Source organism: Eptatretus burgeri, chromosome 7 (genome assembly GCF_056783735.1).
Source record: "Eptatretus burgeri isolate ZD-2024b chromosome 7, Ebu_testis_v1, whole genome shotgun sequence".
NCBI lineage: Eukaryota > Metazoa > Chordata > Myxini > Myxiniformes > Myxinidae > Eptatretus > Eptatretus burgeri.
This window is the reverse complement of record NC_140967.1, coordinates 44,621,233-44,634,091: the sequence shown is the minus strand read 5'-3', so window position 1 is coordinate 44,634,091 and position 12,859 is coordinate 44,621,233.

Genomic DNA, 12,859 nt, shown 5'->3' with positions numbered 1-12,859 from the left:
GCCCGAACCGTGTGTAACCCGAGCGGATGGTTACCGAGGCCCGTCGGTCCAAATGAACAATTTACTGCCTCGCTATTCCTCAACACGCACCGTGCTAAGCCAATAAAAGAAATGACAGGGAACGAGCTGGGACATTCAACAATAGGGAAATTTATTACAATAATAATCGGGGCGGGAAGCACGTAAGGGCAGAGGTATCCGAATATCAGGCAGGCAATACACAGTGAGCAAAAGCACTTATTAATTCTACTTATCAGACGAGGCCCACACACAGACACACACCCAAGAGAAACGGACCCCTTCGGGTCTTTATTGAAGGCTTCCAGCTGGAGGAAAGGTGAGCTGGAGGCCAGAGCCTGTGCTTGGACCTGTCCGCCTCGTGCGGTCTTCGACTATCTGGCTCAGTGGCGAGACTCAAACCCGCAGCTTTCACGTGGCCTCAAGGACGAAGGTACCAGGAGTGGAGCAGCAGACGCCAGCACGATCCGGATGGCAAAAACAAGCGAGGAGGCGACGAGGCAGGCGAAGCAAGTCATTCTCCTCAGGCTCCGACGTCATCACGAACACGAACACCCACTCCGAAGGGAGCCTGGTCTTTTTATCTGCTCCCTGAGCGGGGCAGAGCCTCGGTGTCGGACGCTCTGTGCCTGCTTGGTTGGACAGGGATCAGGTGTGTTGACGCGCTGTTCACTCCTGATTGGACAGGGATCAGGTGTGTTGACGCACTGTTCACTCCTGATTGGACAGGGATCAGGTGTGTTGACGCACTGTTCACTCCTGATTGGACAGGGATCAGGTGTGTTGACGCGCTGTTCACTCCTGATTGGACAGGGATCAGGTGTGTTGACGCGCTATGAAAACTCCAACTGAACAGCAAGGGGAGCCTCGTAAAGAGCTAGTTCAGTGGAGGAGTTGTGAATGGGAATGGCAGGGTGGTTGGTTTGTTGGATCTAAGGATTTAAAGACCTGAATATAAAACAACTTCGCAGAGCATGTACACTTAATTACCCATTAAACAAGGGATGGGACCCTGACTAGAAACACATATTTACCGATATAACTGATCTATAAGGACTCTGGCTGTTGTGTGCGATGGGTTCCAGATTCGTAACAATATATATATATATATATATATATATATATATATATATATATATATATATATATATATATATATATATATATATATATATATATATATATATATATATATATATATATATATATCTTCTTCTTCTTTCGGCTGCTCCATTTTAGGGGTCGCCACAGCGGATCATCCGCATGGTCCGCATAGTGATTTGGCACATGTTTTACGCCAGATGCCCTTCCTGACGCAACCCTGGTCGCCTCTTACGACACAGGGATAGTACAGTATATATATATATATATATATATATATATATATATATATATATATATATATATATATATATATATATATATATATATATATATATATATATATATCCGGTCGGGCCGAGCGAGGTCGAGCGGGTGCATGATGTGGAGGGGTCCATGCAGAGTGGCCAGAACAATGCGACTATTGTCGGGTACCGCACCACGGAGCATCCCTACCCCAAAACGCCCGGGTACCGAAAGCTATAACCTCAACTCCCTCCCTCCCTGGCTGCAAAAGTCCCTTTTCATTGGGGTTTATTTTTCTGTGTGTGTCTGAGTGTGCTCGTGCCTGTCTGTTAAGTAAGCCTGTAGAAGAGCATTATTGTTGTTCCTGTTATTAATCTCGCGTCAAGTCTGCAGTGTGTCTGCTTTTGTAAGTTGCTTGAATTATTGTCGCACCCCACACCTCTCTCCTCTATCCCTGCATTACATAGCCAATAAATCTTTGTCGTACCACATACTTTTCCTCGCTTGCTTGTTAATAAATAATTGTCATTAGGAATGTTCCCAGCTCGCCTTTGTCTTTTCTTTCATTGGTCCAGCATGGTTCAAATCTAAGTTTAGCCGGGTCTTTATTCCTAACGATCCGTTCCTTCTCGCCGGTACGTCCTTGGCAGTGTCGCTCGGCTGCATCCGATCCGGAAAAGTGATCCGATCCGGTAGAGTGATCCGGTTCGGATAAGGCGTACCGAGGGCATGGTTCCCAGGTAATAAAACCATGTGGTTAATTAGGTAACCCGATTCCATAGACGGGAGGGCCCTAGATCATGCGGTTGAGTTATTGGCATCCACGGTTGGTTAAACGACCTGCCACGTCACGGAATTATCCGTGTGCGACGGCCTACAATTCCGGGAAGTCTGGTGGGAATCGACGTAGCTTTCCCCACCTCATGGTCTTCTTACCTGACCCCGCTGGCCCGCAACAATATGTATATATATATATATATATATATATATATATATATATATATATATATATATATATATATATATATATATATATATATATATATATATATATATATATATACGTTTGTGTATTTATTGTTACGAATCTGGAAACCATTCGCATTCACACATACAGTTGACCCAAAGTTTAGTTATTTCATTAAGTATATGTGGGTAGTTAGAATCTCTCCCCTATGTCTAATGGGAATTTCATGTGTGCGCTGTGAGTTTCTTTCTCGTTAGTCTTCTGCATTAAATCCCCTTCACTCCTTCAGAGCCATTATGCACGTGTTCGAGGCCACGGACATAGGTGGGGGTGAGATCACCTCAGAGCCGACCCTACCCAGCCAGATGGAATGTTTCCCTCATCCAATCGGGGGTGAGATCACCTCAGAGCCGACCCCACCGCAGCCAGATGGAATGTTCGCCTCGTCCAATGAGGGGAGGACGCCGATCGCCCGACGCCCCCCCCCCCTGACCAATCCGGAGGCGAGTTACCTCAGAGCGGATTCCTCCATCCGCACGGGTGAGGGATAAGAAAGGTGGAGAGCTGTGTCGGTGGTCTTTTGCGGTCTTCTTTTACGGGGTTCCTTGGTGGTCGGTGCTCATGTTGGTGCTCATGGTGGTGGTGGTCATGGCGGAGGTGTTTCGTGGTGCTCGTATCATCGTTCGTGGCAGCCAGGACCGTGGGCTCGTTGGATTCCGGGTCGTGGGTTCGAGTCCCACCGTGGTGGGTTGGAGTCGGTGAAACCGCACAAGGCGGCCAGGTACCCGGCCAGACTCTGTCCCTCAACTCGCCTTCCGTCCCGAGCTAAAGGGCTGAATAAAGAGCCCCGAAGTCCATTTCTTTTTGGGTGTGTGTGTCTCTCTGTGGCCAGTCTGATAAGTAGAAATCGTTTCAGTGATTGCCATTGTACATTTGCTGACATCATATTCGTGGTTAAGTCTGCTCTCTGTTTTCCTCCCTCGTACATTGTAAATAAATAACTGCTAAATGTTCCAGTTCGTTGTCCGTGCTTTCTTTCATTGACCCAGTATGGTTTGGGCTTGAGAGTCAGGAAGGCCGATTGTGCCGTAGATTGTCATTTGGGCCGGCGCGGCTTTGGTAATTCCCGTTCGGTTACGCCGGATCCGAGTCGGTAACAGCGATTCGGTTCGGACAAAGCCGGCCGAGGGTGTGGTTTCCCCGGTAGCGAGACCGCGCGGCTACTTAGGTAAATTGGAATCAGACAAAAAGACCCCAACCGCGTGGTCGAAATATTGGCTTCCACGGTCCATTAAGCGACCCGTCGACTTCAGAGTTATCCGGAGTGACGACCTTCAATTCTGGCGTTCGGTGGGAGATGGCCCAACTGCTCCATCTGGCGGTCGTTTCTCGCCCCCGAACCCGGCACCAGAACCGTCGGAGGAAGGGAGTGCTCCACGATGCGGCACCTGACAATGGTCGCTGGTTTGGTCCCCAGTCGCATGTGTGGGACTCAAGGTTTGTGTTGGAGCTCGGGTGGTGAATGGCCGGGGTCCACGGAGGGGGGTCGGGGTCGCTCTTCCCTTCCTCGTAGAGGGCCAGCAGAGACACGTTTGCCGCCTTGACGCCCACCAAAAACTCTTCAAAAGAACTTTTAAAAGACTCTCCAAGACCTCAAAAAGACTCTCCAAGACCTCAAAAAAACCACCTCTCTCAGAGAGTGCTCGGGAATTTATGGACCTCCCTCAGCGGGGAGGGGCCTTGGTGAACACACCTCGCTGTCCGCCTCTGATTTTACAGGTCCTACGGCCCACCTTTCTAGGGCAGGGCCTTGGCCCCTGCTGGGAAACCCTAGCCACTCCTCCACGCGGGCCCACACTCGACGAGTAACAGTATCAACGCTGCAACGGCCCCTGCCGGGAAACCCCAGCCCGTCTTCCACACAGGCTTCACCACATACCTCGAGTCCCACACGTGGGACTGGGGACTAAACCAGCGACCATTGTCAGGTGCCGCATCGTGCAGCACGCCCTTCCTCTGATGGTCAGGTACACCACCGAACTCTGACCCCCAGCTTGTCTCTCTCCATGGCTGCGAGGGTCCAATAAAGACTCTGGGTTTCTTTTAATTTTGTGTGCATGTCTGTGTGTGGGCCCGTCTTTAAGTAGAACTGAATAAGTGTTTTTGGATCATTGTAAATACTTCTTGCATATTCGTGTTAAGTCTTGCTTTGCGTCTTCATTTACTGTAAATAAAACTTGTTAGAAATGTTCCCAGTTCGTTTCCGTCCCTTCTTGGATTGGTCCAGCATGGTTTGGATCTGAGTTTAGGGGGGTTTTATCCCTGATAATCCGTTCATTCCAACCGGCATGGCTTTGGCAGTTTCCGCTCGGCTGCACCCGAACCGGAGTTGGTAGTCGGTAGTTGGAAGTCTACCGCAGTTGGTAGAGTGACCCGGTTCGAGCAAGACGTGCCGAGGGCGTGGTTTCCCCGGTAGTCGAAATCGCGTAGTTAATTAGGTAAATTGGTTATAGACAAATAGACCCTACGCTACGCGGTTGAAATATTGGCGACCACGGTCGGTTAAACGACCCGCCGGCTCGCGGAGTTATCCGAGCAACAGCCGACCATTCCGGGGAGTTTAGTGGGAGACGACGCAAACCTCCCCCACCTAGTGGTCGTTCTAGCCACCGACCCCTGGCCCACAACAGTTTGGTGTTCAGGAGTGGCATTCGAACCCCTCCACCCCCACAATAAATTTACAGGACACCAAACGCAACAGTTTGGTGTCAGGAGTGCAGATACGGACCCCTCCATCTCCATAGAGAAATTTATGGGACTCGGACCAGGGGTGTGCTGAGCAATATTTAATTCTCCCTTCCTTCCAAATTAAGAGCAGCAAAATTTTATTTAATTCTCAGCACGGACCATGGCGGACCAAGACGGACTGGTACAGGTGGGTTTGGAATTAACGTTAGAAGAACCCATGGCTCAAGACAATACCGGGCAGGTAGACCTTTCCCTGCAACCAAATCCGGAGGTAACATTGGGGGTGGCAGCGGCAGTGCATGAGCACCTCCTACATCAAATTTCCCTCCCAGAGGACCGAACGATTCCACACGGATCTGCACCCGATCGTGGCGGATCGGCTCCACCAGCGCCAATTGACTTGAGCCAGTTGGTGGAGATACTGGCAAACATGCAAAACCAACTGAAAGGGGATTTACAAAAACAAATGGAAGCAAATATGCAAAAAAATGGAAGAACGCATGGGAAGCCGAATGGACGCGAATGCGCAAGAAATGAATGAAAATATGCAAACACTGAGAGGTGATATGCAGAGTATGGGGATACACTTGCAAACACAAATGAAGGCAGGCCAGGAAGAAATGAAGGCGGAGCTGGCAAAGGTGAAGGGTGAAATGCAGACCATGGACCGGAAAATGGCGGAAGAGATCGGTACACTACGTGGGGAAATGACTGAGTTGAAAGGGAGTGTGAAAGGTGTTTGGTCCGCAATGGAAACGGGTAAGGAGGAAGTGACGGATAGGATAACGACGGTTGGGCGAGAGGTGGATAAAGTCGGACAGGGGATGAAGGAAATTAAAAAAGGACAAGGGCAATTAAAAGCAGAGATTGGGAAAAACATGGCTGCAATACAGAATTTAAAACAAGGCCAGCAGGAAGCGAAGGGGGAATTGGAAGCCATAAAGGAAGGGTGTAAAATGAGACATGAGGAAATGACGGAAATGGTAAAAGAGATGGGACGGAAGGTTGAGATGGAAAGCCAAGAATTGGGGGAGCATGGCTGTTGAAATGTGCGCACTGAGTAGAGGGCCCCCCGGGCACTGGAGTAGTCGGCCAGAGTCGGCCATAGGTCCAAGGACCGAGTTGGTGTAATGGGCACGGGCATCCCACGGAAACGGGACCTGGAGCACCAAAATGCCACGTGGGCATTGAAGGGCACACTGTCAGGGGCATTCCCCACGTTCATACGGAGTAGGTAGGCTCGGAGACAGCCTCAGTGACCCGGGGGTGCCGTAATTCGAGTTCGGCAGATGGGTATCCCTGCCAATGGAGCCACGCTGCCCAGCCACGAAATTGTGCAAGAGCACGAGAGAAAATTTGCGGGCCAGGCCCAAATTAATAACCAACACCAACACAGGCGACGGGAATCATGGTTTCTCGAACCGATAGTTGAAAGAGACAGGTGTGTTGAAAAGCCCCGGGGATAGATTAACGTTTAATAAATGCGAGGATGGATAGGAAATGAGTACCCCTTTGCACCATCCATCCCTTTGCTGTTCGTGGGCCGCTGGACTCATCTTTGTAGATTGCTGAAATCTGAGGGAGTTATTCTGAGGCTGCATTGGGCCTCGAGACAGATTCACTAGTCTCTTCCTCAATCCCCTCAAAAAGGTATCTTAGGGATTAAGGATAGACAGTCAGGACAGGTTAGCCGAACAAAGACAATAAGGGGGCAAAGGACACACTTAATTATAAAATTATAAAAATAAATAAATAAATAAAAACCAAAATAGTCTAAATTTCATTGTTGTAAGCTAATGGGGAAGGTTATGGACAAGGACAGGCATAGGCGATAGGTTGGGGGAGACCGTAGGGTCGGTCCGAGCCCATTTTCAGACCGGCCGGCGCCACCACACTCTCTACACAACCTCACGAGACCAGACCGAGGCCGGCCAGCTTCGTGTGCCGATCTCCTCTTGTACTGCATCTTGCCTGGTCTGCTTTTGCCATGCCATGGTTTGCCTGCCTTTGCCTTGCCTCCATACCTGCCCATGCCTTTGTTTGCATTGTCATCCACTCTCACCATGTGCTCCAGGACCAACTCTGAAAGTGTTTTGCAAGGACTGCCTTGCAGGCAGCCTCATTACCGGGGACTGCATTTGAGCAGCCCGGATAACTCCTTGTTGTTGCATGAAGGCCAGTTCAAATGGACCGGGACTGCACTGAGCAGTGCAGATCTTGTTGCATAAAGGCCAGTTCAAATGGCCTGGGAGATGGCGTATGGCCTGCTGTGTTAGGGTGAGTTGCCTCCAGCAGCTAAAATAAAGAAAGAAAGAAAAAAGAAGGATTCAACGGCAATCAAGGGACCTTTGAAGGCCCAAAAGACATCTGACCATCAGTACCTGCTGTGCACTCACCCACAAATATTAACTCTGCTGTGTTTTCTCTCCTCAAGTCACAGGTAGTGACTTGAGGAGAGACAGTTTGCTCCGACAGTTTTCATAGCATCCGGCTGGAAATTTTTGACAATATGGTTGAATGTACTGCCCACAGTCGCTCGTAGCCCGATGTTTGATTTTCGAAAAAATAAATTTTGTATGATATTTCAAAAGTTTCAAAGTCCCGTTGCTAGGCAACGGTGGTGTCCATAGCAACGGTTCTCATTTGCACACAACTCGGTCATAGTATGAACCTATCAACCAAGTTTCATCAAAATCGCCATTGTATTAACGGAGCACTGGACCGAACAGAGGGACAGACAGACAGACAAGCCGGTAGGCGGACATGGGTAGTCGACTACCCAATAGAACCTGACGCGATGGGCCCGTTCGATGGGGAATGACCTGAGGATTAAGCACAAGAAAATTCATGATTCCAGCTTCAAGTGTTAATGCTGCAGATTGTTTTTTTCGTTAAAATACCCCCACATTTAGAGGTTTTTCGGCCGTTACTAGGCAACGATGGGGTCCATAGCAACGGTTTTTTCTCACATATAACTAGGACATATCATGAACCTACCACACCAGTTTCATGTATATCTGACTCCTAGTCTCTGAGATATAACGATCTTCGTGTTTTTATTGTTTTCGACCAGGGTTCATTCAAAATCTATCTTCTCCGAGAGTTTTCATAGGATCCGGCTGGAAATTTTTGACAATATGGCTGAATGTACTGCCCACAGTCGCTCGTGGCCCGATTTTTGATTTTCGAAAAAATAAATTTTTTATGATTTTTCAAAAATTTCTAAGTCCCGTTGCTGGGCAACGGTGGTGTCCATAGCAACGGTTCTCATTTGCACACAACTATGTTATGGTATGAACCTATTAACCCAGTTTCATCGAAATCGCCATTTTAAATGCTGATAATAAGAGTAGAACAAATCTCAAAAAAAATTTTTTTATTTTTTTTTGGACTAGATGGACTACCCAGCAGACAAACATATCGATGGAAAAAGTGATAACTAGAGGGGGACCACTCGGTAGAGTGCAAAACCTCTGCCGCCAATACTGCTGGGTCACTTAAGTGAACCTGATATCCTATTCATTGTAGGTCAAAACGGATCAGACTCTACTGAACCACGATTGAATAAATTAAACTAGATCGACGCGCATGTAGAAATGCGAAAAAAATGAAATTGAATTTTTTTTGAAAAAAAATGCAAAATTTCTGGGTTTTTTTCTCTAACAAATTTTTTTTTTTGGCTGGAAATCACTTAAAACATGTAGAAATGCAAAAACAAAAATTCAAATATTTTTTCAAAATGGCCGCCATAGCGGCCATATTGGACTTTGGACCAAGTCCGAAATCTAATGGCATGATCCTTGGACCATACCTAACCCCCCCACCAAGTTTCGTCCAAATCCGTCCCGTTTTCTGTAATACTGTTCACAAACAAACAAACAAACAAACAAACAAGCAGTCATAGACTGGTACTTTCGAAATCGTCAACTTGACCTCTGACCTTGTCTAATAAAAGCTGTCTCTCGAGAAGGTAGCGAAGCAAACCAGAAGTTTCTACGATGATTCTGTAGCAAACCATCAAAAATCGTAACGTCGACCAAAGCAAAAATCTCCTTTTCTCCACGCAATTATTTTATCAAAGTCACAAAACCGTAATATTCGGCCATCCACCAACAATCTTTACATAATCCGATGGCTTAGCGAGTCAGGCATGCGACGATAACCTTTATTTGGGATAAAAAATGACTTTTAAACACCATCTTTATCGAAAACACCGTCAGTGTGCACACGCAAAACTTTTACGTGACTCAACGACGCGTCTGCTCGAGTGCACTGCATCATGGGATGACCCGTGACGCGTCGATTGAAGTATTTTTTATACAATCTTAAAACGTCTCCAAAACATCCGATTTTTACCAGAATTTCGACAACCGAGTTTTATGCGTCCGAAGCGATCGCAAAAACCGAAGACAAAATTAAAATCGAAGTTAAAACGAACTCGTAACGTCGAGCGAAGCAAAAATACTCCATTTCTCCACATGAATTTAGGAATTATGTTTGACCTCACTGTGACCTTGACCTTTGACCGATTTTGATCAAAATCTAATCAGCGCTAGCCATCATCCTCCTGAATCACGTGGTGTAAATTGACATTGGTAGCTTCTTCCGTTCTCGAGTTATCGTGCCTACAAACAAACACACAAACAAACACACAAACACACAAACAAACACACAAACAAACAAACAGAAACGGAAGTGATTAATATACTTACGAAATCTTTAGATTTCGTAAGTAACAAACAGACAGGGGTGAAAACAGTAACCTCCGTCCATCTTCGATGGCGGAGGTTAACTAGAGGGGGAGCACTCGGGAGAGTGCAAAACCTCCGCCGCCAATACTGCTGGGTCACTCAAGTGAACCTTATATCTTATTCATCTATCTATAATTCCGGCAATCTCTGTGTGTGTGTCTGTGTGTGTCTGTGTGTATCTGTGTCTGTGTGTGTGTCTGTGTGTGTGTGTGTGTGTGTGTGTGTGTGTGTGTGTGTGTGTGTGTGTGTCTGTGACCGCTGTTTCTCGACAACCACTGATCCGATCTAATTGAAACTTGCCAGGCATATTGCTGGGGACCTGAGGATGTGCCTTTTTGAGGTTTGAAAATTAATCGGACAAGTGCTTCCCAAGTTATGGCCATTTATTTCCCAAACCAATGGCAAGACACGTTGTTGCGTGGGCGTGGCCGATGGGGAAGGGAAGCACAGCCGCGTTCCCCATTACGGGTTACAACGTACGGGCTTTCGGAGAGTGATGACTTCGTGCATTCTAATAATTTCTCGATTTCTTATGCGTATTTATAGATAAACACAATGGCCCAAGTTATGATCGTTTTCATATTAGACGGTGTATAAATTTCGGTAACATCAGAGTGCTGGTATGCTCCGAACCAGGAAGTAAATTTTTTTTCTCTGTCTTCTCTTCTCTTTTGTTTTTCCTTGCCACGACATTGCGAAAAGGTAAAATACGTTGGGTTTATTGAATAATTGGGTTTTAAAACTAAATTGCGAATAATCGTAACTGCGAATAATATCGAACTTCCGGGCCACGCACGTACGGGCAAGTGAGAACGAAGAAACGGCCTGTGTGGTTCATTTATTATAATTATAATATATATTTTTTATGGGCACGTACTAGTTAAATATGATGTCAACAGTGCTGACAGAGTTATAGTTCTTTCTCCATTTTGGGGGGGGGGGGGGTTGGAAATCACTTAAAACATGCAGAAATGCAAAAAAAGAAATCCAAATTTTGTTGAAAAAAAAGTTGCAAAAAATTGTTTTTTCTCTAACAACTTTTTTTGGGGGGGGGTTGGAAATCATTTAAAACATGTAGAAATGCAAAAAAAAATTTTTTTTCTTCTCCAACAATTTCTTTTTTTTGGGGGGGGGGACCAATTCCATAATCTAATGGCATGATCCTTGGACCATACCTAACCCCCCCACCAAGTTTCGTCGAAATCCGTCGAGGAGTTTTTCCGTAATACTGTTCACAAACAAACAAACAAACAGGGGTGAAAACAGTAACCTCCGTCCATCTTCGATGGCGGAGGTTAACTACAGGGGGAGCACTCGGGAGAGTGCAAAACCTCCGCCGCCAATACTGCTGGGTCACTCAAGTGAACCTTATATCTTATTCATTAAATATGATGTCAACAGTGCTGACAGTTATAGTTCTTTTCTCCCATTTTTTTTGGGGGGGGGGGGGTTGGAAATCACTTAAAACATGTAGAAAAAAAAAAAAAGAAATCGAAATTTTGTTGAAAAAAAAGTTGCAAAAATTTTTTTTCTCCAACAATTTTTTTTTTTGGGGGGGGGGGTTGGAAATCACTTAAAACATGCAGAAATGCAAAAAAAGAAATCCAAATTTTGTTGAAAAAAAAAGTTGCAAAAAATTGTTTTTTCTCGAACAACTTATTTTGGGGGGGGGTTGGAAATCATTTAAAACATGTAGAAATGCAAAAAAAAAAAAATTTTTCTTCTCCAACAATTTCTTTTTTTGGGGGGGGGACCAAGTCCATAATCTAATGGCATGATCCTTGGACCATACCTAACCCCCCCACCAAGTTTCGTCGAAATCCCTCGAAGAGTTTTTCCGTAATACTGTTCACAAACAAACAAACAAACAGGGGTGAAAACAGTAACCTCCGTCCATCTTCGATGGCGGAGGTTAACTAGAGGGGGAGCACTCGGGAGAGTGCAAAACCTCCGCCGCCAATATTGCTGGGTCACTCAAGTGAACCTTATATCTTATTCATTAAATATGATGTCAACAGTGCTGACAGTTATAGTTCTTTTCTCCTATTTTTTTTTTGGGGGGGGGGGGGGGTTGGAAATCACTTAAAACATGTAGAAATGAAAAAAAAAGAAATCGAAATTTTGTTGAAAAAAAAGTTGCAAAAATTTTTTTCTCCAACAATTTTTTTTGGGGGGGGTTGGAAATCACTTAAAACATGTAGAAATGCAAAAAAAAAATTTCTCGAATAATTTTTTGGGGGGGTTGGAAATCACTTAAAACATGCAGAAATGCAAAAAAAAAAAATTTTCTCCAACAATTTTTTTGGGGGGGGGTAACAATTTTTTTTGGGGGGGGGTTGGAAATAACTTAAAACATGTAGAAATGCAAAAAAAAAAAATTTTGGGTGGGGGGTGAAACAATTTTTTGGGGAGGGGTTGGAAATCACTTAAAACATGTAGAAATGCAAAAAAAAAAAATTTCTCTAACAATTTTTTTTGGGGGGGTGGGAATAATTTTCTTTTTTGGGAGGGGGGGGTTGCAAATCACTTAAAACATGCAGAAATGCAAAAAACAAAATATTTTTGTTTTTTTTGGGGGGGGGGGTAACAATTTTTTGGGGGGAGGGTTGGATATCACAAACCATGCAGAAATGCAAAAAAAAAACATTTTTTTTCTCTAACAATTTTTTTGGAGGGGGGGTACAAAGTCCAAAATCTAATGGCATGATCCTTGGACCATACCTAACCCCCCCACCAAGTTTCGTCGAAATCTGTCGAGGAGTTTTTCCGTAATACTGTTCACAAACAAACAAACAAACAAACAAACAGAAAGGGGTGAAAACAGTAACCTCCATCCATCTTCGAAGATGGCGGAGGTTAATAAGGGTAGAACAAAATGAAAAAAAATTCTTTTTGAAGAAAATTTTTTTTTCGACGAGATCGACTACCCAACAGACAGACAAACATATCAACGGAAATACTGATAATAAGGGTAGAACAAATTTCCCAAAAAAATTTTTTTGAAATTTTTTTTTTTCGACGAGATCGA